The 25,000-nt window shown below is 41.3% G+C and overlaps 1 long non-coding RNA gene across 3 annotated transcripts in view; it reads right to left on the bottom strand.

The window, feature by feature from the left end:
- The window catches only part of LOC118447944 (uncharacterized), a 226,985-nt gene that overhangs the window by 13,721 nt on the left and 188,264 nt on the right, over positions 1 to 25,000 (bottom strand). For 2 of the 3 annotated variants that reach the window (XR_004840011.2, XR_014983488.1), the window contains one exon: positions 1,055 to 1,294. The exons of the other annotated variant lie outside the window; for it this stretch is intronic. This is a non-coding gene — a long non-coding RNA (uncharacterized LOC118447944). Of the gene's footprint in view, positions 1 to 1,054; positions 1,295 to 25,000 lie in introns of those variants that run through there. 3 annotated transcript variants of the gene reach the window in all.

Raw genomic sequence — 25,000 nt, 5'->3', positions numbered from 1 at the left:
CAACTTAGCTTTCGCATTAATTAGAAATACCGGTATACGTTTCTACGTGATCGTGCTACGTGTCCGCGCGAAGAACGCGAGAGCGCGAGCGCGAGTGCACACGTACCTTATCTGCGCGCTCTACGGAGGCATTCGAATTTATGCACGAGGACGTCGAGCGTTCGAATACTTAATAGACACGATCTTGAAGTTGTGCACGTTGGGGTCTCGTACGATCGCTAATTCGGTATCATAGAGTATCACATCGAATGTGTGCACGCCATCGCGCAATGAGAAACAGATACAACCCTTCTTACGTGGCCGGTACTACCCTCTTCTCTTCTTCTGAGAGGCGTACGAGTGAGTGCGCGCGCGTGTTCGCATTTAAAGGAATAGACACGACCGGTGGATAAACTAGATAAACCGGGAGGAGGGGGGGGAACTCTGTAAAGCATATTACGAGCGGACAATTTTGCTTATCAGGGACCGAAGACGTTCAACGTGTAGATAAGATCTGCCTGAAGGCCGTCGGTTTCCTTCGAGAAGAACCTTTCGTTGTTGTGTCCCTGTTTTCTTCTTTCTATTTTTCTTTCTTTCTTTCTTTCTTTCTTTCTTTCTTTCTTTCTCTCTTTCTCTTCTTCACCCTCAGCGTCGGTTTCGCGCTCGCGCGCGTCGGCGTTTCTCTTCTTTTTCAACCATTCTCGGTGCATAATGACGACTTCGAGTCGGTGGACGCCAGGCTCCAGCCAGCAAATCACGATGAAGGTCGACCCGGTGAACGAGCTAGAGAAGGAAGGCAAAGAGAAAGAAGGAGGAATCGAGGGGGGAAGATGAAGGGGGGAGAGAGGAGTCGCAGAAAACCGGTCGACCACTCGTCCTCTTCATAAGAGATACGCCGCATGCCGCAGATACGCGAATACTTTTATTTTAACCGTAATGCGCTAATGAATTGATACAGCATCGAGAAGCTCCCTCTTTGCTGCTCTCTTCTACGAGCGAGCTCGATCAACCTCCTCCTCCTCCTCCTCCTCCTCCTCCTCCTCCTCCTCCTCCACCTCCTCCGTCTTCTCCTCTTTCTTCTTCTTCTCCTTCGCCACTACTACCACCTTCTTTCTTCTTCTTCTTCTTCTTCTTCTTCTTCTTCTTCTTCTTCTTCTTTTAGTCCCCTCTCGCCTACTACGTCCGGAATCCTCACGGAGAACCACCGGGGATGGATCCGGCGCATACTTTACGCGTATTCGAAATTCGAGAATGCATCGAGAATATCGCTGGTTAACTTCGTTCCCAACGCGTTAACTCCATCTTTGTTGCGGTCCTACAACATATATATATATATGCATGTATGTGCATATATGTACATATATGTATATATATATATATATATATATATATATATATACATACATATATGTATTATATATATATATATATATATATATATATATATATATACGCAAAGAACTTGTACGTTACAATTTACATCTAACATCGTTTTTACGATCGCTATCAAAGGGAATCCAACGAAGTAAAAGATAATTACGCTTTTTTTCTTTTTTTCTTTTCTTCCTTTCTCCCTTTTCCCTCTCCCCATCGTTTTATCGATAACAAACCCAAGATGGAAATAGTAGGAATCATTTCTAAAAATCAAACGAAATTACGATCGCTTTTCCCCTTTTGGCCATTAAGTAAAGAACTACCCCCTACCACTTGGATGATTTTGATAGCGAAGGACCTTTCTCGGTAAAAGTTCCTAGAGCTACGCTTACGCTAGGGAGACGTAAGAAGGATTTATGAAGGGCAAGGAGAAAGAAGAAAAAGCTTTCGAGACTACGACGATGAGAAGGTGGAGAGGAAGAAGGTGCGGAGGGTCGGGGACGGGATGGTAGGAGGTGTAGGGAGGGGAGGGGGGATCCACTCGGTGAGCTCCGAAAAAGAGGGAAGACGGATGGATAACGGTAACGATAAAGAATTTAAATCTTGTACTATCTAAGCGAGCGGCCGGTAAATCCTCGATAAGGCTCTCTCGCTTCTACGGAGTCGGGCTATTAAGGGCTCCTGCAACTGATTTAGATGGTAGGTGGGCCTCTCGACTTGATACATGACGCTCGTCGTAATCACGGGCAGTTACATGTAATTGATTAAAAAAGGACGCTCGCGATCTACGTCGCATTCATTAAGCCCGGTTCGCAAAAAAGTGACGCCGTAGTACTGTAATTTGTCAAGCGTTTTTCGTTAATTGCTTTCGTGGAATATTATAACGCGCATTGATGGGAAACATCAAATGTACGAAGGACGACAAAACGCATTTTGGTAACGAATTATTACGTTGTTGTAATTGTTGTTGTTGTTGTTGTTGTTGTTGTTGTTGTTATTATTATTATTATTATTATTATTATTATTATTATTGTTATTATTATTATTCTTTTTTTAATTATTTTATTTCTTTTTAATTTTTTCACATAACTTATTATTACGTTTTTAAATGTAATTAAAGGAGAAAAGAGAAAGAAGTATAAGAAAGGAAAACGTAAGACCGTATTGTTATAGACGGCAGAACAAGCCGTCTATAATCTAAATTCTGATATATCGAGTATCGACGGTGAAACGAATTCGTTGGTTTCGCGACGATAACGATATAATTATCGATATGAATTAGACGGGAATATTTAAATTACGGACATTTCTGTCATTTCTTTTTCTTTTTTTTCTTTTCTTTTTTCTTTTTCACTGTAATCGTAGACGACAGAGAAAAGAACGATAACCAGTTTGTATATATATATATATATATATATACACAAGAGGAAAATCGTTTCGAGGACGACAAATTTCTTCGAACGCGATATCTCCTTAACTTTCTTCTTTGACGGCGTTTCGATTAGTCTCGCTAATAATGTTTATCGAAATATCAACGAGTATCGAACGTGTTTTAAGACATTCCATTTGGGCTCGGTGTATTTATGAAAACAATTAATGAAAGACCGGCAGCATGGTTTTCGAATGGTTAACATAGCAAGCGTAATTATCGGCGCCGACGTCTAATTAGATTCGTTCTGTTCGTCTAAATCGTCACGCACTCACGTACCGTACATGCATATGTATGTATATGTAAATAGGTTAGATACATTCTATGTCGAGGAAGGCCACCAATAGTCTTTACCGATCGCATCCTTTCGCGCGACTATCGTTATTATCGTAAACGATATATAAAAGCGCGAAACTACTATCAGCTAGTCTCGTTCAATCGTGTAGACTCAATGGTTAATAATTATTGAGCGTCTGTTTTTTTCAAATTCGCATTCGTTTTCAGAAATAAAACGACGAAAACTAAAACTCGACGATTCGAGACAGAAATGATGATGCAGTGGTTATATATTCCTATTCGTGTACAAGTATGTAAGTATACATAGATTTACACTGGGAAAGTGCACAAACGGTGAACGCGAGAAGTCGAGAAACTTAAAAGACGAGAAAGAGAGAGAGAGAGAGAGAGAGAGAGAGAGAGAGAGAGAGAGAATGCCGAGAAGAGAGGTAGGTAAAGAAGATTGTATGAGATAGAAGAAGAAGAAGACGAAGAGAGAGAAAGAGAGAGAGAGAAGAGGGCAAGGAGGAAGAAAAGAGGGCTTACGAACCTCACCTACTCTATTGCCCGGGGCCGGTAATGAATTCGTCTAATGGGTCGTAAAGAATGCGATCTTATGGAGCAGAGAGGATAAAATAAAACATCGGCAGAGAGGCTACCGATTCTCGAACGGCCCTTAAACTAACCCTCGCTTTAAAGGAACGAGCCCTCATCCCTCTCCGCCCGCCCACGGTATTTAAACGCTCTCGCTCTCGTCGATACACACCGACATCGATGAGAAGTTTTCTTACTTCGCTATAGTGGAGGCTTAACAAAAAGGGAAAATGAAAAAAAGGACGAGATAAAAAAATATATATATATATATATATATATACATTTTTTTTTGGTTGATGAATGGATATACCAAAGGAGTAAAAGTGATAATCTTTTGCTTCTTATGAATCCAAAAATGATTTTATTGTCGAAAACGAATCGATTACAATTACATAGATACATACATACATACATACTAATGGATGTGCTTATAAATTTCACGAGTATTTTCACATTTCAGAATTCATATCCATCGGATTATTAATTTTGATTTTTCAATTGATTTGACGAGGAACAAAAAAGAGGAAAAAAAAAGTGAAAAAGAAAAAAAAAAAGAAAAAAAGAAAAAAAAAAAGAAAAAAAGAGAAAAAACTGTCGGAATAATACGACAGTTATATGTGTAAGTAAATCATTAGAATTGACATAAATTCAATGACATATTTTAAGGAGTAAAGAACCTTAAAAATCCGTAACCGTCTTGTCCAGATAAGAGATAGGTCTCTCGCCTCTCTTTAAGAGCCCACGTCAAAGATAAAGGAAAAGAAGTTTGAGAGTCGCTGGCGCGGATCCAGGGAGTCCGGTGTTGACGACATCGGTGCCCTATCGAAATCCGTAATTCTTCGACGATTGGCCCCTTCCTTTGCCCCTCGCCCCACATCCCCCTTCCTCCTCCTCGATGAACCTACCAGGCGCAAATCTCTCTTTCTCCGTCGACCTTCTTTCCGTCGCTCTCGCTGCTCTAACCTCTCCCCCCCCCCTTAAACCCCACTCCACCCTTCTCTCTCGTCGTTTGTCTCTCATTCCAAAGGATTCGAGCCGGTTAGGGTTTCTTCCTTTTCGACCGATGGATCCTCCTACCAAAACTATCTCTCCGATTTTCTCTTGCAAAAGTACCATTCAGGAAGGATGCAATTCGTGTCTCCGTGTTAACGCAGTTCGTCTTGAACGAGTCCTGACATTTCTGTTCTTTATGTGCACCGCTCTAAGAACTATGGGGGATCCCTAGTTACTATCTGTACCATAAAAGAGAGAGAGAGAGAGAGAGAGAGAGAGAGAGAGAGAGAGAGAGGGTGGTGTGCTAGGAATTTCTGTCTTTTTATCTCTCTCTCTCTCTCTCTCTCTCTCTTCTCTCTCGTACCATTAAACGATGGGTATATATGGACAACGGTCTAACTAGCGGAATCCAACGATTCTCTCCCTTGGCTCTCTCTCTCTCTCTCTGTCTCTCTATCTCTCTCTTTTTCTTTCTCTGTCTTCTTTCCTCGTCCCACCTTATTCCATGTTCCATTCTCGCGCTCGCACTCGCCGTGTGTCAGCCGTTCCTCTCTGGTTCAGCCGTTCGAGAGGGAGACCGAGAACGAGACGGAGGAGGCATTAGAGAGCCACCAAAAAGCAGGAGAGATTCGACGATAGCCAGAAGATTTGTAGTGGTCGTGGCCAGCCGATAACCAGCCAGCCGCTTGTCCCTACGAAGGATCGTTCCGTACCCACTTCATGCCCGGTCACGTCGATGACATCGGGCCTTAATCCACACCGAGGGCTTACCGTTGTAATACGCGCTTACGTTCGTACGAAGACGAACCGCTCCTCCTCCTCTCGTCTATTCCATCTCGTCTCTTTAACATCGACATTGTTCATCCTGCGTATAATAATTATTTTTTTACGATATTACTTTTATTTCTCCTTTGGTTTTTCTTTTCTTTTTTTTTTTGTCTTTTTTTTTCTTCTTTAACATCACGCGTGATATCGATTTCATACGAATGTAATATCTCGAAAATCTAATGTACATATACACATGAAATTATTTTTATTATCTTATATCATGACAAACGACAGAGATTATTGACCGGTGCTTTCCTTTTCGTAAAGGCCACGTAGAAAGCGAAACGAGATAAGGAATTAAAAAGAAAGAAAGAAAGAAAGAAAGAAAGAAAGAAAGAAAGAAAGGAAAGAAAAGAGAAGAAAAAAGAAACGAGAGGAAAAGAAAAAGAAGGAAAATAAAAGAAAAAAATAAACTGGTAAGTCGTTCGCCTTAGAGACGTTCGACGACCGCGAGCCGATTTTTAGGCGTGATTTTTAGGCAGAAACGTCTCCTCGAGGCCATTCGGCTCTCTTTCTCTCTCTCTCTCTCTCTCTCTCTTTCTCTCTCTCTTGGAGGATTTTAATCCTGTTACTACGTGACTCCGGCAGCGGATGATGAAGATGTCAGTTGGCCGAGAACGCGTGGGAGAGCCAGCTGGATATGCCGCGCCTGGCCGGTGGGTGTTCGCACTCTCGTCGTGCGTTCTCCGCACCAAGTTTCTTTCCCTTTCTCTTCTTCTCTCTCCTTTTCTCCATCTCTCTCTCTCTCTCTCTCTCTCTCTCTTTCTCTCTCACTCTCATCTCTTTCCTCTTTCCTCTTCTCAACCGTTCCATCTTTTTTGCTTTTCGTTCCCTTCTCGTCTCGTTCCAATTTAGTTTCGTAAGATACGCGCGATCTGTACATCTACTTTACGACGGTCGCACGTGCATACTAAAAGGCAGCCGCAAAGAAAAAAGTTCGCGCTTAAGGGTAAGAAGGCGCGCCTGATCAGGTAAGCTACTATCTGAGTAAGACGCGACTGCCTCGTTACATTTGTTCTTCACTTTACACGAGCCGCGTCTACCATGAACAACAGGCTTAAGCTCGCATCGCAATAATAAAAATTCTTCACTCCCTTCTCATCCTCCAACTTTGGCTCATCCTCCACCTTCGCCTCCTATTTCGCCTCCTTCTTTAACAACCACCTTTAAATCGTACCTCTTCGTACGCGCGACCAAAGCGAAATCTTACAAAGGCGTAATTTACATTTGAGATTAGCGAATTCAACGATTACATCTCTCGTTCATTCTTACTGTACTATCTTAACGTAGCTTTATCAAGGAGAAAAAAAGAGAAAGAGAGAGAGATAGAGAGAGACAGAGAGAGCAAGAGAGAGAGAGAAAGAGAAAGAGAGAGAGAGACAGATTGAGAACGTCGATATGAGCGATATGATCGCGACCGGAAACATGAAGTATTTTTAAACTCCCCTTCTTTATTAGAAAATGTCTGAACATTTTGAATTTATCGCGTTTTAAATTATAACACATTCGCGAATGAATCCCTTCGATCTTTAAGTATCCGAGAACATAGGAATTAACGAGGAAGATTTCTTTGTTAAACGCGTTAGGAGAATATCGCACTGGAATCATCGCGTTGGCAGAGGAAGATATAAAAAAAAAAAAAAAGAAAAACAAAAAAAAAAAAGATAAAGAAGTAAAAAGAAAATAGAAAAAGAAAAAAAGGAAGAAGAAGAAAATAAAAAAAACGAAACGAAACTATTCCGTGGGCAGTGATTAACGATGCTTTACGTCTGTCAGTGCGTCGCCTCGTCAGATATTCGGGTTAGCATAACATCGTAAAGTACATCGTGGAAGGCGTTCCACTCGGCGAGCTCGACTTCTTCTCGCTTGGCCACGATATCCGTTGCGATTACACGTTTTCCGTGTCAATCGAGAACTCGAAAATTAGCAGGAGATTGGCATAAATAAATATCCTTCTCGTCCGTCTCGTTTCGTCTCTCTCTCTCTCTTTCTCTTTCGCTCGCTCGCTCGCTCGCTCGTTCGCTCGTTCGCTCGCTCTCTCCTCGTTCTTTTCTCTCCTTGTTTTTATCCCTACCAAATTCTCTTCTCTCTGAAGAGAGTGAAAAACGAGAATAACATCGCGATAGATCGAAAGACGAATTTCAATATCGTTAATCGTATATCCTCAAGCGGCGAACTCCGTTATGAAACGTTAATACTATGACAACGACGGGAATTTTATTTTATTCGGAGCGGAGCTTTTACAGATTTGTACAGATTTGTACTCCGGTCCGGTAATCTTTTAATTCCCTTGTAAAAATAAACGGCGCGGAGGTGCACGAAACGAAATGAAATTATAGGTTCGATACAATTAAAATTACATACGCGCAACACAGCCAGGCAGACCGCCGTTTAAAGAACGGGCTCGCTTTAGTCCGATATTTAAACGATTTAAATCTGCGGATATGTTTGTTTCACCTGACGCAAAACCCCTCGCCTCGCCCTTCCCTTCCCTTCCTTTACCGTTGCTTTATATAATATGTAAATAATTTCAAATCAAAAAGGCGCTCTCCATAAAAGCGCTTCGAGCGATTCAATCGACGTATAAAAGTCCTGATTACAAACCCATAAACGCATTAAAAATCAATACGCACGAAGACAGACAAGCCGTGCGTTTACCGCGGCGAATTCATTCGTCGGTTGAGAGGGAGGCCAGAATAGAGGGAAGGAGAGACAATTTTTTTTATTTTTTACTTTTTATTATTTTTATTTTTTATTTTTTTTTTTTTTTTTTTATTTATTTATTTTTTTTTCCTGCTATACAAAGCAAGCTCCGCGAGCGCACAGTACTATTTCGAGTCGATTGAATGAAAATCGATTGGTTCGCACTATAATATTTTCCAACAAGAGCAGTGCGAATTCGAGAAGGTGTGTACGAGTCGAGAAAGATAGAAATCGTTCTCGTTCGCAACCTTGTCGTCGACGACGACGACGACGACGACGACGACGACGACGACGACGACGACGACGACGATGACGATGACGAGGATGCATCGATAAATCCGCGAATCTACGTTAAGGTCGAAGTGGCCCGAAACTGGTGCAATTTCGCAACGAAGGTCGCGACGGGCGAGTTCGCTACGACCTCATTACGCGAGATCGCTCCTCTTGTGTGGGTGTCAGAGAAACAAAAGGGAAGGGAAGGGAAAGGAAGGGAAAGGAAGAGAAGGGAAGGGAAGAGATGGAGGTGGAGGTGGAAGTGGAGGTGTCGTCGCGTTGGTAGGGCAGTTGGTACCGCATGAAGCCAAAGGATAAGCGCGGAGGGGCGAGAATCTGTCAAGGCTGCCACACTCGGCTACAGATTTACAAGGCTGCCGCTGTTTTACGACCCCACAAAGTGCCGCTCTGCTCGCTTATGTACACCTAGCTTGTTCACTCTCTTTCTCTTTTCCTCTCTCTCTCTCTCTTTCTCTCACTCTTTTTCTCTCTCTCACTCTTTTTCTCTCTTTCTCTCATTCTCTCTCTCTCTCTCTCTCTCTCTCTCTCTCTCTCTCTCTCTCTCTCTTCGCTTATGCGAACGTAAAGTAAACGGCATCGTTCAAACGGCGTACGCGAACGCTTATAAACACGTCTTGCTATCACCTCGCCAATCCCATTATTCAAAACTTTGGGCGACCTCTTTCCGTCATTAAACTGACTCTTTGATCCTTTTTGGAATTAAAAAAGAACGCGTTGTCAAAAAATCTAATCCTATTCCCTTTGTTTTTCGTCGTACCTATATACAAGAAAAACAATTCTCGAATGTTTGTGCTTTTAATTAAAATCAAAATGTTATGTTATACGTATAATTTCTATTTAAGTTTAAGAAGGATTTATCAAAAGGAAAATCAATCAAAAGGACGAATCACGAAGGATAGTCGTTACGATGGGGGATAAATGCAAAACAGGATCGTTTTCCCAACGAGACGAGTTCGCGTGTACGTTACGACATACATAAATTAATAAAATAAATAAAGAATAACGACAACAGGAAGGTGCGCGCGTCCGTTTGGCGCGTCTATTATATTGCGCAAGCGTCGGCTTTCTTTGTAGTTATTTCTTTTTTTTTTTTCTTTTTTTTTTTTTTCTTTTTCATGTTGGGTACCCTCCGAAGAAGCTACTGATTGCTCGGAGTGTGTTTAACCGAGTTTACCGGTTGCCACACAGAAATGATAAGCTAGCGCGGGAGCCAAGCTAAACGACGGCGTTTATGCTTATCAAAGTGACTTCGACCCTGAATTTTTACCACGGTGGAGAAAGACCACGATAATGGCGCACCTAGGAACGTTCGTTTGTAGAGTTGAAAGGGGTGTGTGGAGCGAGAAGGGAGGAAAGGAGGGAGGTAGATAGGGGAGAAAAAGAAAAGAGAGAAGAAAAAAAAAAGATAAGAAAACGATCGACGCTTATTAAAAAAAAAGAAAAAAAAAAAAAAAAAGAGAAAAAAATGATTCGACCAAGACAAATCTATTATCCCGAGTACGAATTTGTTTCGCAAATTCGAATTCGTGTAAGAACAGTAAACTTCGCGTAAATCCCTGGATAGAGTTAATGAGAATCATAATAGATAATGTCCAGTGGTGGTACGTGTCAGTATAAATAATGTATCGGTCGTCACGCTCGCGTGGCTCCCTTTTTACCGACATTTTCGTTTAAATGGTATTCTCATTCTTTCCCGCTTTAGCGGGTTATTTCGATGCATGGCGCGCGAACGCAACCACACCGTGCATACTTAATTAACTCGCGTACACGAATTCGCCAGTTAACGCCGCGATCTATTCGAGCAACGAACACACAACAAACGATGAGCATACCTCAAGGACATAACAGAAATATATGTATGTACGTTCTCGAACCCGTCAAAGTAACGATTATCGTTCCTTTGTCCAGTCTAGGCTATCCATAAGACACGTCTCCGGTCGGTCGTATATTTTACTCGTTTATTCGAATAGAAACACCTTTTGTTACTTTTTTTTCCATTCTTCCTCCATCTCCTTTACTTTTCTTTTTCCTTTTCTTTTGTTCTTTCTTTATTTCATTATATCTATCCCTACGTAATTAAAGCACACTTACAGGACGGTCGAAAGTTATATTACTACGAGGGACAGACACGTTAGAAGCGAGTTCTATGCATGTAGTAAAGTGCTCTTCGACCTTCCAAACGTTGTATTGTCGTCGTCGTTCGTAAACGTAAACACGCACACAAGCTTACTTATTAACGTGCATACGTGTGAAAATATAGAGGCGGTATTGTGGTCGTCTTGTTATCAAAAAATAAAAAATAAAAAAAAGAAAAAAGAAAAAGAATAAATAAAAATAAAAGAAAGAAAGAAGAGGAAGAAGAAAAGGGGGGGAGACAAAAGAAAGGAAAAAAATAAAAAGGAAAAAGGAAAGGAGACAGACGACGGCGAGTCACGTTGGACCCGCAGGTGTCAAGACGAGGTGTTTTATTGCGGCGAAATCGAGCCAACGTAGACGCCGGAAGTGGCAGTAGATAGTAGAAGTGGCAAGAGGAGCCAGGAAACGGTCGTTTAGGTGTGAGCATCGCGACGACTTTTCTCTCTTTCTCTCTCTCTCTCTCTCTCTTTAAAAGGAATGGATTTTTATGCGTTAAAAGATAAGAGTTTTCATCCGTTTCCTTTTTTCACCAAGAAGCAATTTCATCGTTCGTTCATGACTCGGATCGATGGTTTCGTTGCGATCGATATTAAAAAAAAAAAAGAGAAAGAGAGAGAGGAAATAAATATAAAGAGAAACGGAGTAACCGTTAATTCGCTCTCTCTCTCTCTCTCTCTCTCTCTATCTATCTCTCTCTTTCATCTCTTTTCCTCCATCCACGACGACTTATATTTCGATATACAGATTCATACTACTGCTAAGACGTAATATTGTTGTAAGTGGTCCATTTAATCTTCAACGACGTTCAAAGGAATGTGGGTGCGATCTCGTCCCGTTAAAAATAGTACATGAGGAAATACGTGTTTATGTCTCACCACGTCTTACGTAGATCCGCGCTAATTATTGCAAAGCAGAATTTAAGAGAAAGAGAGAAAAATAAAAAAAGATCGAAAGAGAAAAAAAAGAGAAAAAGATAGATAGAGAGATAAAGAGAGCGAGAGAGAGAGAGAGAGAGAGAGAGAGAGAGAGAGAGAGAGAGAGATAAAGAGGTAGAAGAAAAACGGACATGATATTCATCCATCGTATCGAACTTATCGTGAAAGATAAGTTGCCCGTATACATATTGATATCTTTTACCCAAGAACGCGTGGGTATTCTCCATTTACATTTAATAGACACGCACGCACTCGATATTAATCCGAGCGATTAAATCAATTACGGGATAACGCTACTGAATTCGATATACCGAAACCAGACGGATCTTGGACGTTCGACGAGTTCTTAGGATTAATTGATACGATATAAAACGGCAGCGGCGGCACCGTTAGACGGAGATCTATAATAATCGTATAAATATAATATACGACGATATTCGTTCTGTTTTTTTTTTTCTTTTCTTTCCTTTTCTTTTCTCATTTCTTTTTCTCTTTCGTTTCTTTTCTTTTTTTCTCTTTCCTCTTAGCCCCTCTCCTCCTTCTCATGCCTTAGTAGAATATAAGATATCTACATGTAGACGTATTAATATAATTTATGCATATCGAAACAGTACTCGTTATATCATATCCTAGTTTATAATATTGAATCGTTTCATTCGTCATTAGAAATTTTACGAGATGTGAAAATACAAATGATTTTTGACGTAACAATGATGGACGTTCTTTTGCGCGAAAAAGAGAGAAAGAGAGAGAGAGAGAGAGAGAGAGAATAAACGACGATTGATCGTCATTGGCATTCGAGAATATTTTATCGAGTACATCATATTCATTGTAAATTAGTAAGCAATAAGGTAAACGATCGATATTTCAAGTATATTTCGAGGTAAATCTAGAATAACGGAGGAGAAATAAAGTTGCAAGGTAAAAGAAAGGGTTGTTTATATTAAACGTATTCATAAATCATTAAGCAGAAAGGCAGAAGCTTTGTTAATTTAGACAGTATCCACCGGATACGACGATATCACGTATACATCGAAGCTTTGCCCCGAGACATCCAAACAACCTTCTAATTACGTAAGCGTTTACACGCAAGCTCGAACATAAGAGAGAAAGGGAGAAAGAGAGAGAAAGGGAGAGAGAGAGAGAAAGACAGAGAAAGAGAGAAAGAGAAGGAGAAAGAGAAGGATAGAAAGTAATAGAAAGAGAGAGAGAGAGAGAGAGAGAAGAGGAGGTCAGTAAAAGAAAGGGTAGACGGTTAGAAGGAAAAGGTGCGAGGAGTAGCAGTTGGGTAAGGGAAAAACGTGCGAGAGAGAGAGAGAGAGAGAGAGAGAGAGAGAGAGAGAGAGAGAGAGAAAGAGAAAGAGACACGACTATTTCGCAGTTTCTTATAAATATTCATTCCTTCTTCCCGATGAATCAGGGGGCTCGAGTCTCGCGCTCCAGGCGGTAAGTCGCGTTAAGAGCGCTAACGAGCGACCCCTTGAAGCAAAAGAGGAAGGAGAGAAGGGAGAAGGAAGATCCTCCTCGTCCTTCCGCTCCTCTATCTTCGAAGACGACAAGGATGAGGACGAGGACGAGGTCGAGCAACAAGAGGAGGAACGGAGAAACGTCATAAGGTAGAAAGAGATAGAGAATGAAGCTCTGGCCAACCCCTCGACGTTTCTCTTTTCCCTTCTCCTTTTACTCACTCTCTCTCCCTCTCTCTCTCTCTCTCTCTCTCTCTCTCTCACACACACATTAGCTTCTTTCTTTATCCTCGAAGCAATTCCGCGCGGCAACCACCGCGCGCCGCGCTGAGTTGTGCGAATTTGTTTAATTAGAAGTTAGGCCGGCGATACATTAGCAATGTAAATACCCCTCTCGCCTTCCCTCATCCTCTTTCCTCTCTCCTTCCCCTTTCTTCTCTATCTCTTTCTCATTCTTCTTCTTCTTCTTCTTCTTCTTCTTCTACTGCTGTTGTTGCTGCTGATTCTTCTTCTTCTTCTTCTTCTTCTTCTGCTACTGCTGTTTCTTCTTCTTCTTCCTCTTCTTCTTCTTCTTCTTCTTCTTCTTCTTCTTCTTCTTCTTCTTCTTCTTCTTCTTCTTCTTCTATTTCCATCTCTACCCTACCGCCCACCTCCCGCCAAAGTATCTCTCTGCTGGACCAGCCAACAATCTCGGCACCCTCCGCGGGAGGGCGAGACAGAGAAAAAGAGAAAGAAAGAAAGAGTGAATGAGTGAGTGAGCGAGTGAGTGAGTGTGAGCGTATAAGAGAGAGAGAGAGAGAGAGAGAGAGGGAAGGAGATAGAAGTAACGTTTCGTCTGCTGCCGGGGACGCAGCGTGATTTAACGTTTCTCTTTTGACTCGCTTCGAGTCACCTCTTCTTCTCCTTTCTCTACTTCTTCTCCTTGTGCTTCGTGTGAGTGGGCATCCGCGGGGTGAGGAAGAACTCTTTACACGGTTAGATACTGGCAGTGTTGGTGGAGGAGGAAACATTCAACGTGTCTTCCGTACGTGCGCTTTATTATAACAATGATTTGTGATGCTCGTATCGCCTTAGCGATATAAATTCAAAGTTTGTTGCGAGAGATGGCTCTGCGACGGGGCCAGATCTTAAGAAAAGAGAAGGATAGATACTAAGGGAGAAAGCGAGAGAGAAAAAGAAAGAAACAGAGAGAGAGAGAGAGAGAGAGAGGTAGATAGAGAAAGAGACAGAGTAGGAATTCGGTAACTCGCGCGCATTCAAATAACGTCAAGTATCCGATGCTTCTTCCTTCATACATACATACATACATACATACATACATACATACATACATACAAACATACATACATACATATATACATACGTGCTTCTAAACGAACTCCTGGAACTAGTATGTTTACTTTAAAGAATATGAAGAGAACAAGTTGTACGTGAGGGATAAGTTGTAGTTTCGAATCGAGACGTGAATGCGTACCATTGTCCTACGTTTCGAAATAATGACATCATCGTTCGGCTATATTAAAGAAAATTCGAAGAGACAGCTGCATGGACGAGGGAAGACCGTGGGGGAGGAGGGGGAAGGGAGACGAACAGGTGGCCCAAACCCGTCGTTCGTTCGCCAACTATATATATATATATATATATATATACGTATCTATTTCGTTGGGAAAGGACATCGTTGAATGTGAACAATTTTTAAGAGGATCTGTGAACAACAACGCTTTGTCCACGCTTGTTTGCGTTTTATTGACGATATATTGCACGTGCGCGTATCTCGTTGCGAAAAGTGACGCTAAAATGGTCGCCGTTTCATTTGCCGTCGAGAATATAACGTCGTACGAGAACAGGACAGGTGACTACGACCCCGACCTTCGCCAACTGGTATAACTCTCGTAGAGACAGACATCGTTGAGTAAGACAAATTTCGTGATACCTGAACAACAACGCGTTCTATTGTTCGTGTCTTATTGACAATATATCGCGCTTGCGCGACTTCGTTCGTCCTTTTAGCGATAAGAAAGTTTAGTTACATAATACGAACGTCGTCGTCGTCGTCGTCGTCGTTGTCGTTGTCGTTGTCGTCTCTATTTGTCGCTGGGGATTCACTTCTTACGTACTTCCTTATTATTTATTTATTTATTTATTTATTTATTTATTTATCTACGAGAGTAAGGAAATTTTAAGGTATTCATATATATAACGTATGACGAAACATGACCTTTTTCTATACGAGACTTACTTAAAGCGAAACGACGCTATTTCGTTTATTCTCTTCTCGTTTTGCTTATTGCGTTGGAAACAGAAAGTTTACAAAGGCTGGGCCAATGATGACGGGAAGAAGGGAAAGGAGGATATTAAACGATCGTCGATTCTCTAAACAGTCAAATTTATCGTTTAACAAAGCGTTCGTACCTTGATTTTCACTTATCATTGTTGGTTGTTGCCGAGTTAAAACGACTGACTCACACGACCGAATAAATTCCTCGTCGAATTATTTGTCGCGAAACTAGTAAAGTATGTATGTGTACACGCGTCTTCCGCGCACCATTAATAAGTCGTCTCTTACATCTACGCGAACTATAAATTCGAGTTTGCTGTGACAAGATCGCAGAGTTTAGAAATTATAGCGCACGGGTTATAACTTTTCGCTTCTCGAAACGGAAGCGATTTGGCCGCGAGGTAAGTGTTTCGTTTATTGTTCTTTTGAAATGCTTTCTTGCTATACAGACAAAGACGGGAAGAGAGAGAAAGAGAAAGAGAGAGAGAGAGAGAGAGAGAGAGAGAGAGAGAGAGAGAGAGAGAGAGAAAGAGAGAGAGAGAGAAAGAGAAACGCGTTTACATGTAAACGGACTCCCGTCAGTTACCACTTGTATTTTTTTCTAGTTTCTTATTGTAGTAAATACTTACCTACGTTCGCCGAGTCTAGTATCGTTTCTAATTGCCTATAAATCATAGGTGTCGCCCGTTAAAACTCGTAACGTCGAATGTAATTTTGACGACATTCACGATACAAGCGATCGCTACCGTACATAACATACGTATGTTATACGGTACGGTCAAGCGGTTGCTTTGAAGTTTTGCTTGAGAACCACTGAGACATAGTGAATAGTTGGCAAGAGACGCGGCATCGGTTCCGAGCGAGCGTCATCTAATTATGTTTTACGTGGGACAGTGTAATAACTCCCAAGGACTACCTTAGCATCTCTCCCTTTCTTGTCGGTTACAACGCCGCAGATTCATGCACGCGATGAGATTTTCCTTAGCTCCTTCGACGTCGGGGTAAAATATCTAGAGGAGGAGGAGGAGGAGGAGGAGGAGGAGGAGGAGGAGGAGGAGGAGGAGGAGGAGGAGGAGGAGGAGGAGGAGGAGGAGGAGGGAAGACGAATGAAAAAGAAGGGGAGACTGTAAGCTACGTTATGTCGCTTTTTTTTTTTTTTTTTTTTTTTTTTTATAGAAATGTTCATCTACGATCGGTCACGACCGTCATTAATATTTGCGGCTGAATAGAAATTCTCTCTTCTTTCGACTTCTTGTTACTAGATGGAGTGTCGGGGTGGGAGGGGGAAGGAAGAAAAAGAAAAAAGGAAAGAAATAGTAAAAACATATATACACATATATATATATGTATATATACATATATATATATATCAAAAGGAAGCTCAAGAATAGAGAATGAATTTGCACGGTTGATGGAAAAGATGTCCATATTTTCTTGTTTTTCTTTTCTCTCTCTCTCTCTCTCTCTCTTGTTTTTTTGGTTTATTCTGACTTTTGTTCGTGTCGCGCAGAAACAAAAAAAAAGGAAACGAAAAAAAGAAAAGTCGCACGGATTTTTTGTTTTTTGTTTTTTTTTTTTTTTGTTTTTGTTTTTATGCCAACTTACAGAAAGAACGGATGAAAAACAAAAGATTCCAATCGAATCGCTTTCGAGTCGAACGGACGGCCTAATTAAAGTGTAGAAGCGTTAATGGTTTAGACATTTAACGAACTTAACGCGTTTAGGCGTGCTCTATGATGATTTGAAAAAAATATCGAGGCACGAAGCGTAAACGTGTCGGTTATTATGACGGAAGACGTCGCGGTGCAACAGCCAGCAATTATGCTAAACAGGTCTTCCTAATCCAAAGCAGACATGCATGTATATCTACGACCGTATAGAAAGCTTAGGTCGAAGGTGGTATTTTGTCTCTGAAAACTGGTTCTCTTCGATTCGTTCGTTCGGCGATTCTATTTACGAGATCTCAGGGATATGTCGCCGATCTTTATCTTATCCGAGGGAAATCGAGAAATGGAAGTCAATTAAGTCGAACTTACTAATTGTTTGCTTCGAGGAGGTTAATTAGAACGGCAAGTTTTAACGAGCTTTAAATTATCCACCTCGACATTTTGAATCTCAATTTATTTAACGCGAATACATTTCTTTCAAATTCTAATCGATCGAAATAACATTTTTCAAAGTTAAATAATTTGTCATCGACGATTCTACATAAGTAAGTAAGTAATTAAGTAAGTACTTTCTTAATTAATTAATTACTTAGACGATCCTTGATTCAACGTCGAATGATTTTTCCTAAAAAAAAAAAAAAAAAAAAAGAAACTCATACGGAATATCTAATACGGAGACGTACGAGAGCAATTCTCGAAGACAGGACATTAAGGGAACATTATTATTTTGCTCAATGACAAGGCCAAAGTTGGCGAGCACCCAAATGTCCTGACGTTGGCGCCTCGCGGCCGATCAGGTGTCGGCAGATTATGAGGGCGATGCGAACGTCCGTGCGTCGACTATCGATGTCTTCGCTTACTATCGAGATGCTTCCTTCTCTCGATAAGGATAAATATATATATATATATATATATATATATATATATATATATATATATATGTGTATATAAAGGAACCAGATAGAAAGAAAAAGAAAGAAAAAAAAAAAAAAAAGGAATACAGAAAAAAGGAACAAAACGCAGGGAAAGTAAGATGAGCGATCGCCAGTTAGAAGGTGGTCCCACTATGAGATCCTCCTCCTTCGATCTTCCCTCATTGGTTTTCCCGAGATTAACACCCATAACTCATTCCGGACACGGAGCCGTGCGTCACTCCTAGCTATGCTATAATTGCCGACATAAATCAATCGGCCGATGAGATCATAAACCCGGGGCGATACACTGCGCCAACAGATCCATATAACGCCAAGTGCACGACTGCATGTTAAATGTCAATTGACGTCGGCCCGACGTATCGGATTACGACGAATGCACGAGATGATACGGGGAATCGGGAAGAGATAGCGGGAGAGAAGAGAGGAGGGAGGGAGGGAGAGGGAGAGAGAGAGAGAGGGGGGAGGAGAGAATGTCGAAAGAGACTCGGCAAATATTTTCGAGCTGGCTCGTTAATACATACCTATCTCACGTTTCTATCAACGATTTACGTCGTTACACGTTTATCGTCAAAATCGTTTTCATCGAATCAAAATAAAAAATTGAAAAAAAAAAAAAAAAGAAATACACAAGAAAAAAAGAAAAAAAGGGAGAAAGAGAGAGAGAGAGAGAGAGAGAGAACAAAACAGTGTAAAATGATCCAAGCGATGATTAGAAAATTGAAATAGTATACGTCCGAAGTACGCTATTTAAGAAGCAACTTGTTGTCTTCCTGATAAAAGGTATGCGAGTTATCGACATCAGATTCGATCGGAGCCGTCTTAAGTGGAACGATAACGACGTTCCTGGATAACCTTTCATTACGTATCATCGCGCTTTCGCATCGTAACACCATCATCCGTCCCGTCGACGCCGAGCTGCTAACTCCAAGGAGCGTCTCCATCACGTGAGAGGGCAAAGAACACAAGATAGTAAGAAAGAGAGAGAGATAGATAGAGAGAGAGAGAGAAAAGCGAGGCTCACGTACACGAGGAAGAAAAAAAAAGTATAGACGGAGAAATCCCGCATGCCTCGTTGACGTGGATTTTACGAAAGGTGCAGGTAAATATCCGTCGTACGCGAGGTTGCTCGCTCAATGGGACATGATTGGCACAATTACAGGCAGCGTAGCAGAAAATGAGGACTTCCCTAACACGGTCCCAGAGCCGAGATTCGCCACCGCCTCCGCAAGATTTGCTCGGCACGATCGGAACACACACACACACTCTCTCTCTCTCTCTCTCTCTCTCTTTCTTTGTCTCTGTATTTCTCTTACTTTCTATGTACCATCCTTGTTTCTCTCGTAATGGCAACAGAAACACGGCAGCTTCCTTGAGGCAACTCAACGAGAAAGCTCAGCGTTCAACAGAGTCCCTCGCGATCGAATCCTGATGGGGTCGCCTGGGTTCGCCCTTGATGACCAAGCGATGATTGCTCACGTCACTTCCCCGTTTATCGATAAGATCGCACCTTATGGCACGACCCACCCACCGATCCTCGAACGTCGACGTCGTGGGCTAGGATCTACACCGGCTCGAGTCTTCTTCTTTTCTTCGTCTTCTCTTTCTTCTCCATCTTCTTCTTCTCCTACTTCTTCTTCTTCTTCTTCTTCTTCTTCTTCTTCTTCTTCTTCTTCTTTTTCTCCTTCTCCTTCTTCTACTTCTACTTCTTCTTCTTTTACTACGAAAGTCGTATCCGCGAGGGAACGTGCGCCGATCGCGTAGCCTCCAGGGAATTCAATAACCGTAGATCATCTCGATCACGAGTTAACGCCGTGCCGCGCGCGCCCTGTGCTTTTACGAGAGTTCCTCTTGATATCTTCTCTCCTACATGACCTAGGATACCAGCCACGCTTTTCTTATTATTTTTCGTTCGGCCTTCTCCTCCTTCCTCGCGTATAAACGTTTTTTCTTTTTCCTTTTTCTTTTCTCTTTCTTTTTTTTTTCTTTTCTTTTATTTTTTTTATTTTTTTTAAGACGAAGGAATGTGGACTATCACTCCGCTGATTGGGAATACGAAAAGTAACGATCGAACGAACATCTGGGCATCCGTGAAATTGTCTCGATTAAAGGATGATCGGTATCTATGAGTACTAATAAATGCTTCGTCGAAGATACTCGTATTCGAATCTTCTATTGACGGCATGGATAAAGATCTACGATGGATCTTTCTTCGAAGTTAATAAGGGGATAGAACGAATAGCCTTTAATGTACGCGTTAAGAGTAACGAGACATGCGCTAACGATTAGGAGCGAAAAGCAACGAGATGTATGAGCATTAGTGGGCGTTTTGCGATTGCCTCGATCGTACGATCGTTCGATGGCCGTTCAAAATGTTTTACGATAGATTTGAAAATAAAAAATTTTCTTTTACCTTTCTTCTTTTTTGCCTCTTCGTGGAAAAAAATTCATTACACGTTGAAATTTCGATTCTCCGGATGGACGAGAATAAAATTGCGACGAATTTAGAAATGATTTTAGTATTAAAAATTAATTAAAATCGAACAATCAATAATGCACAGGATACGTAGAAGAAAAGTTCAATCGAGTGAATATATTTGTCACATGAATCGAATAGCTTTCACGATATTCCCAAAAAAAAATGTTTCTTCCCTGCGTTTAAATAACAAGGATTCGATAAAACCATCCCCGTTCAGTTCCTTTGAAAAATTCATCACGTAAGTTCTAAACTTTCTAACTTCGCGAGTTCACAAGGAGTGTTCCGACGCATGGCAGAAATGTTTTGCTCGAAGTCCACCTTAAGACTCGGCATCTACGATCTTATCATAAATCTGTAGAACGCGTCGTTGAATCTTATATATATATATTAAAAAAAAAAAAAAAAAGAACAAATCACTGACCAAAACCAATATATCTACTGTACTTATTTTTCATTGAAAAATGTAAGAAATTTATTATTTCGCGAATTGAATTAGATAGAAGAAGAAAACTTTGTCTACTAGCCGCCTCTGAGTTACATGGATTTTCAAATGAAGTAAAGTAAAACGGAGGAAAGATCTAATCAATCAATTTGCATTTGTAATATCTAACGGTTAGTATTAAATTTATAACAGGAAATACGTTTATCGATGAGAAGTGCCTTCTTAATTGGAAAACGTCATTTGAAATCCTTTTGATTATTATGTACGCGTTTGCTTATCTTTCTTCGACCGATACTGCTAGATGCTTCTAACGAGACTACCTTCGTAAAGCTCTCTCCGTGATACCAAAAATATATGGTGGCCATTATCGAGAGTACACGCGTTGCAAATCGATCCCCGTGAGAAGTTTATGCCCGTATTACTAGTCTTATCTCCCAATCGTCGCTCTCGGTCGGACCAGCTTAGAAAGATAAACCATGTATATCGATATTGATTGAATCTTCGCCGGCTAACAAAGCAATAAAAACTTAATAAAGCCATAAACAGAACGTACTGCCTCTTTTTCTTTTTTTTGTTTTCTTTTTTTTTCTTGGATTGTACTCTGAAGGATGAAAGATGAAATTAATCAGAGTCCTTGAAGAATAATAATACTTCCATCTTCGTTCGTAAAGAACGAACGAGGGGAGAGTTCTCGATAATCGAATACGACGAAATTACGCGCCTGTGCGTTTCTCTCACTTTGATATAGGTCCATCTATGTATCTTCCTTCTCTCCCAATCGCCATCACCATCACCACCAATACCACAAAACTTGTTCGTTTTTCACATTTGAAAGCTCGTTCCTACCTTCGACCCCGAACCTACACACTCTCTTTCTCTTTCTCTCTTTCTCTCTTTCTCTCTCTCTTTCTCTCTCTCTCTTTCCACCCTCCAACTTCTCCGGCGGCAACGACATAAGCCGGGCTTTCGTACGCGAGGTCTAAATATTGAGACGGTGTTTATTTAGCCAAGAGATATATGATATGACGCGGACAATATAATGCATTGTATTCAAATACGGGAGCTCGCGAGTCGTGACCGGGAGCACGGGCAGAAGCACCAGCAGCGGTATCCGTAGAAAGAGAGAAAGAGAGAGAGAGAAAGAGAGAGACAGAGAGAGAAAGAGAGAGAGAGAGAGAGAGAGAGAGAGAGAAGAGAACGGCATCGGCAGCGAGCTCACCGTCACCACCACCGGAGAGATCGGTTGTTGCTTGCAACCGTCACCCACCACCCCATGAACTACTCGACTCCACCCATATAAATAATATCCTCTGGCTGGATTCTCAGGATTAGAATCCTCGTGAATCCTTGCGTATGTACCTCTCTCGCGCTTATGTCCGAGCTACGGGAATAGTCAACGTAGAATCGCGAAACGATGGGTTCTTTCTGTGTGCGTGGAATATTTTCTCAACGGAGAGAGAGGGAGAGGGAGAGAGAGAGAGAGAGAGAAAGAATGGGTAGGCCCGAACCGGCGAGGCCATATACACACGGAGCCAGGTACGTACCTGCATGACAGCGAACCCGCGCGTACGTTACCGGCTATCTTCGGTCCATATCAAATGCGACCGACTCCTTCTTCCTCCTCCTCCTCCTCCTCCTCCTCCTCCTCTCCGCCTTCTATTTATCTCTCTTTCTTTCTTTCTCTCTCCCTTTCTCTCTCTCTCTCTTTCTCTCACTCGCTTTCCCCTTCGACGACTGAAATCTTTCGTACGAACCTTCCAGTTTGGTCGCTTCGCATAATCCACAAGCGAATTTTTTTCCCGATCGGTTCTTTAACCGCGTTCCGGAGCCTTTCGGAAAGGAGGGGCGGCGGCTACGTTCTTCTAGTCGGCTTCGTTCGATTCGAATGAACACACAGAGAAGAGATAAGGGGCGATCGGAAGATTGATTTTTCTTCGTGCCGATCGAACCTGCAGTTTAATGCAAACCCGATGCACGAGCCGATACGACGTATCGCGGAAGAAATGTAGTAGCTTTCTCCTTCTCCTTCTCCTTCTCTTTCTCTCTCTTTCTCTCTCTCTCTCTCTCTCTCTCTCTCTCTCTTTGGATTCGCAAATACTATCCAGTATCGCGAACTCGTAGGAACACCAACAAGGAGGAATTTCATTGATCCTTGCGTTCCGATTAATCTCTACGGTTATCGACTTCCCAAGATCGATTTGTCGTGATTAGCCGGAACTTCGTCTTTAAGGTAATTCGAATTAATCGTCCTTCGTATTGCTCCTTTCGCTTGATGTTACACTTGAACGATAATGTGTGCCGAGAAATGAAAAAAAAAAAATTACACTTTGTACGTTAAAAAAAAAGAAAAAAAGAAAAAAAAAGAAAAAAAAAGAAAAAAAAGAGAGAAAAAAAATGTAATTGACAACGTTACAAGGTATCCACTTCTTACCTAGGTATGCAATTATCCTGGAACGTATATGCTAATACCCATGGAATTTTATTTTCTGACTCTAAATTGATCGAATTCGATTCTATAGCTCTTAGCTTAGATATAATAATATAGATTTTTTTTTTTCGATTTCAAATGAAATCGAATGATCGATTAACGTTAGACGGAAATAGTTTTGTAAGAAGGTTCGATCTTACCTATGTATATACGACGACATTCATTTGAATCATCGACAAATGAATATCCTACCGATCCTACTTACGATCTTACTTACTACTTACAGAAGAACAGAGTTCAATGTCGATCTAATAAGATTTTACATGAACGATAAAGGAGAGCGCAATACTTTTCCACGCCGGTTTCACGCTTTGCTACGCCTCGTTTAACTTGCCACGATAGAGAATGCATAATGCACGATCGTTCTGCCCGGCGATTGTACTTAAACGCGAGCATTATCGTTGATTCCCATTTCGAAGAGAGGCATTATATACGTAGCGGATAAAGATTCCGCTGACAAACTGGGAGATCTTTTCTTTTTTTTACTTCTTTTTTTTTCTTTTTTTTTTTTCTTTTTTTCTCCTTTTAACCCATCGAACAGCGCAAACTTCGTCTAGGAGAATTATCACGGACGGATATCGTAAGAGGATAATAAAATTTATCGTCATTAATATTCCGTTTTAATCGATTTTATGACAATGATCGAGTAAACTCGTAAGAACTCGTATCCTTCCTATGGATAGAGGATAACGTAAACGATTTAGTTTTGGTATTAGATTAGAAAGAAATGAAAAATTATTAATGATTTATAAAATTTTTAATGAATACACGAAGGATTGACGATTGTCGAGTATGCGCTCTTGAGAAAAGGTAACCAACTAAGAATGAATTTTGCCGAGGCGAAAACGATGCGAAACGAACAAGGCAATAACGTCCGACGGTAAGTACCGAATAATGTTATTTTAAAAAGGAGATGTTACATAGGAGAGTTCCACTGTTGTTATTATTATCATTACGTTCGCGTACGCGTTAGTCCGGAACGAGTAGTCGAAATTGTCCTCCGCTTTGGTAGGAATGCGGCGGAAAAGGGCGTCGGTGGTCCCTCCTCGCGTACGGGTGGTCCATAACGTTCGCACGTATGTATGCACGCGTGCATTACGATCAGTATGCGCAAGGCGACCTAAGCAGATGGCAACGACAACGACCATGACGAGCGGCGGACTTCTCCGTGTTACCTAGCCGTGTCGCGTGGCGTCCCCTTTTCTTTCTAAACCCTCCAACTTGTTTCACAATTACTATCTCTCTCTCTTCTGTTGCGGCTTGGCTTGAAAAGAGAAGATAAAAAAAAAAAGAAAAAAGAAAAAAGAAAAAGAAAAAAAAAAAGAGAGAGAAGAAAAAAGAGTAGAAAAAGAGGAGCCATTTTTTTTCATATTCATACTTATCTTTATATCGTGATATGAGCGGAGCCCTCAAATCACATTTAAATTGAAATTATAAATATATAAATATATAAATACAACGTCAGAGATTATCTTTTTATTCAACATCCCTTCGTCCTTCTCCCACCCCCCACCTCGCCTCGCCCCCATCCCCCTCCTCCCGGTCCCCTGATCCATACTTCGTGCCCCATTTTATGTTTTCACCGCGCATATCTCATTACTAAATTTACTCATTCATATGAGATATCACGTATAAATGAGAAGTTGGAGAGAACTAAGGAAACGTCTTTTTCCCGCGCGTTCTCTTTCTCTCTCTCTCTCTCTCTCA

Source organism: Vespa mandarinia, chromosome 22 (genome assembly GCF_050613455.1).
Source record: "Vespa mandarinia isolate Hongniang chromosome 22, ASM5061345v1, whole genome shotgun sequence".
Classification (NCBI taxonomy): domain Eukaryota; kingdom Metazoa; phylum Arthropoda; class Insecta; order Hymenoptera; family Vespidae; genus Vespa; species Vespa mandarinia.
This window is presented reverse-complemented; position numbering and strand designations above follow the sequence as displayed.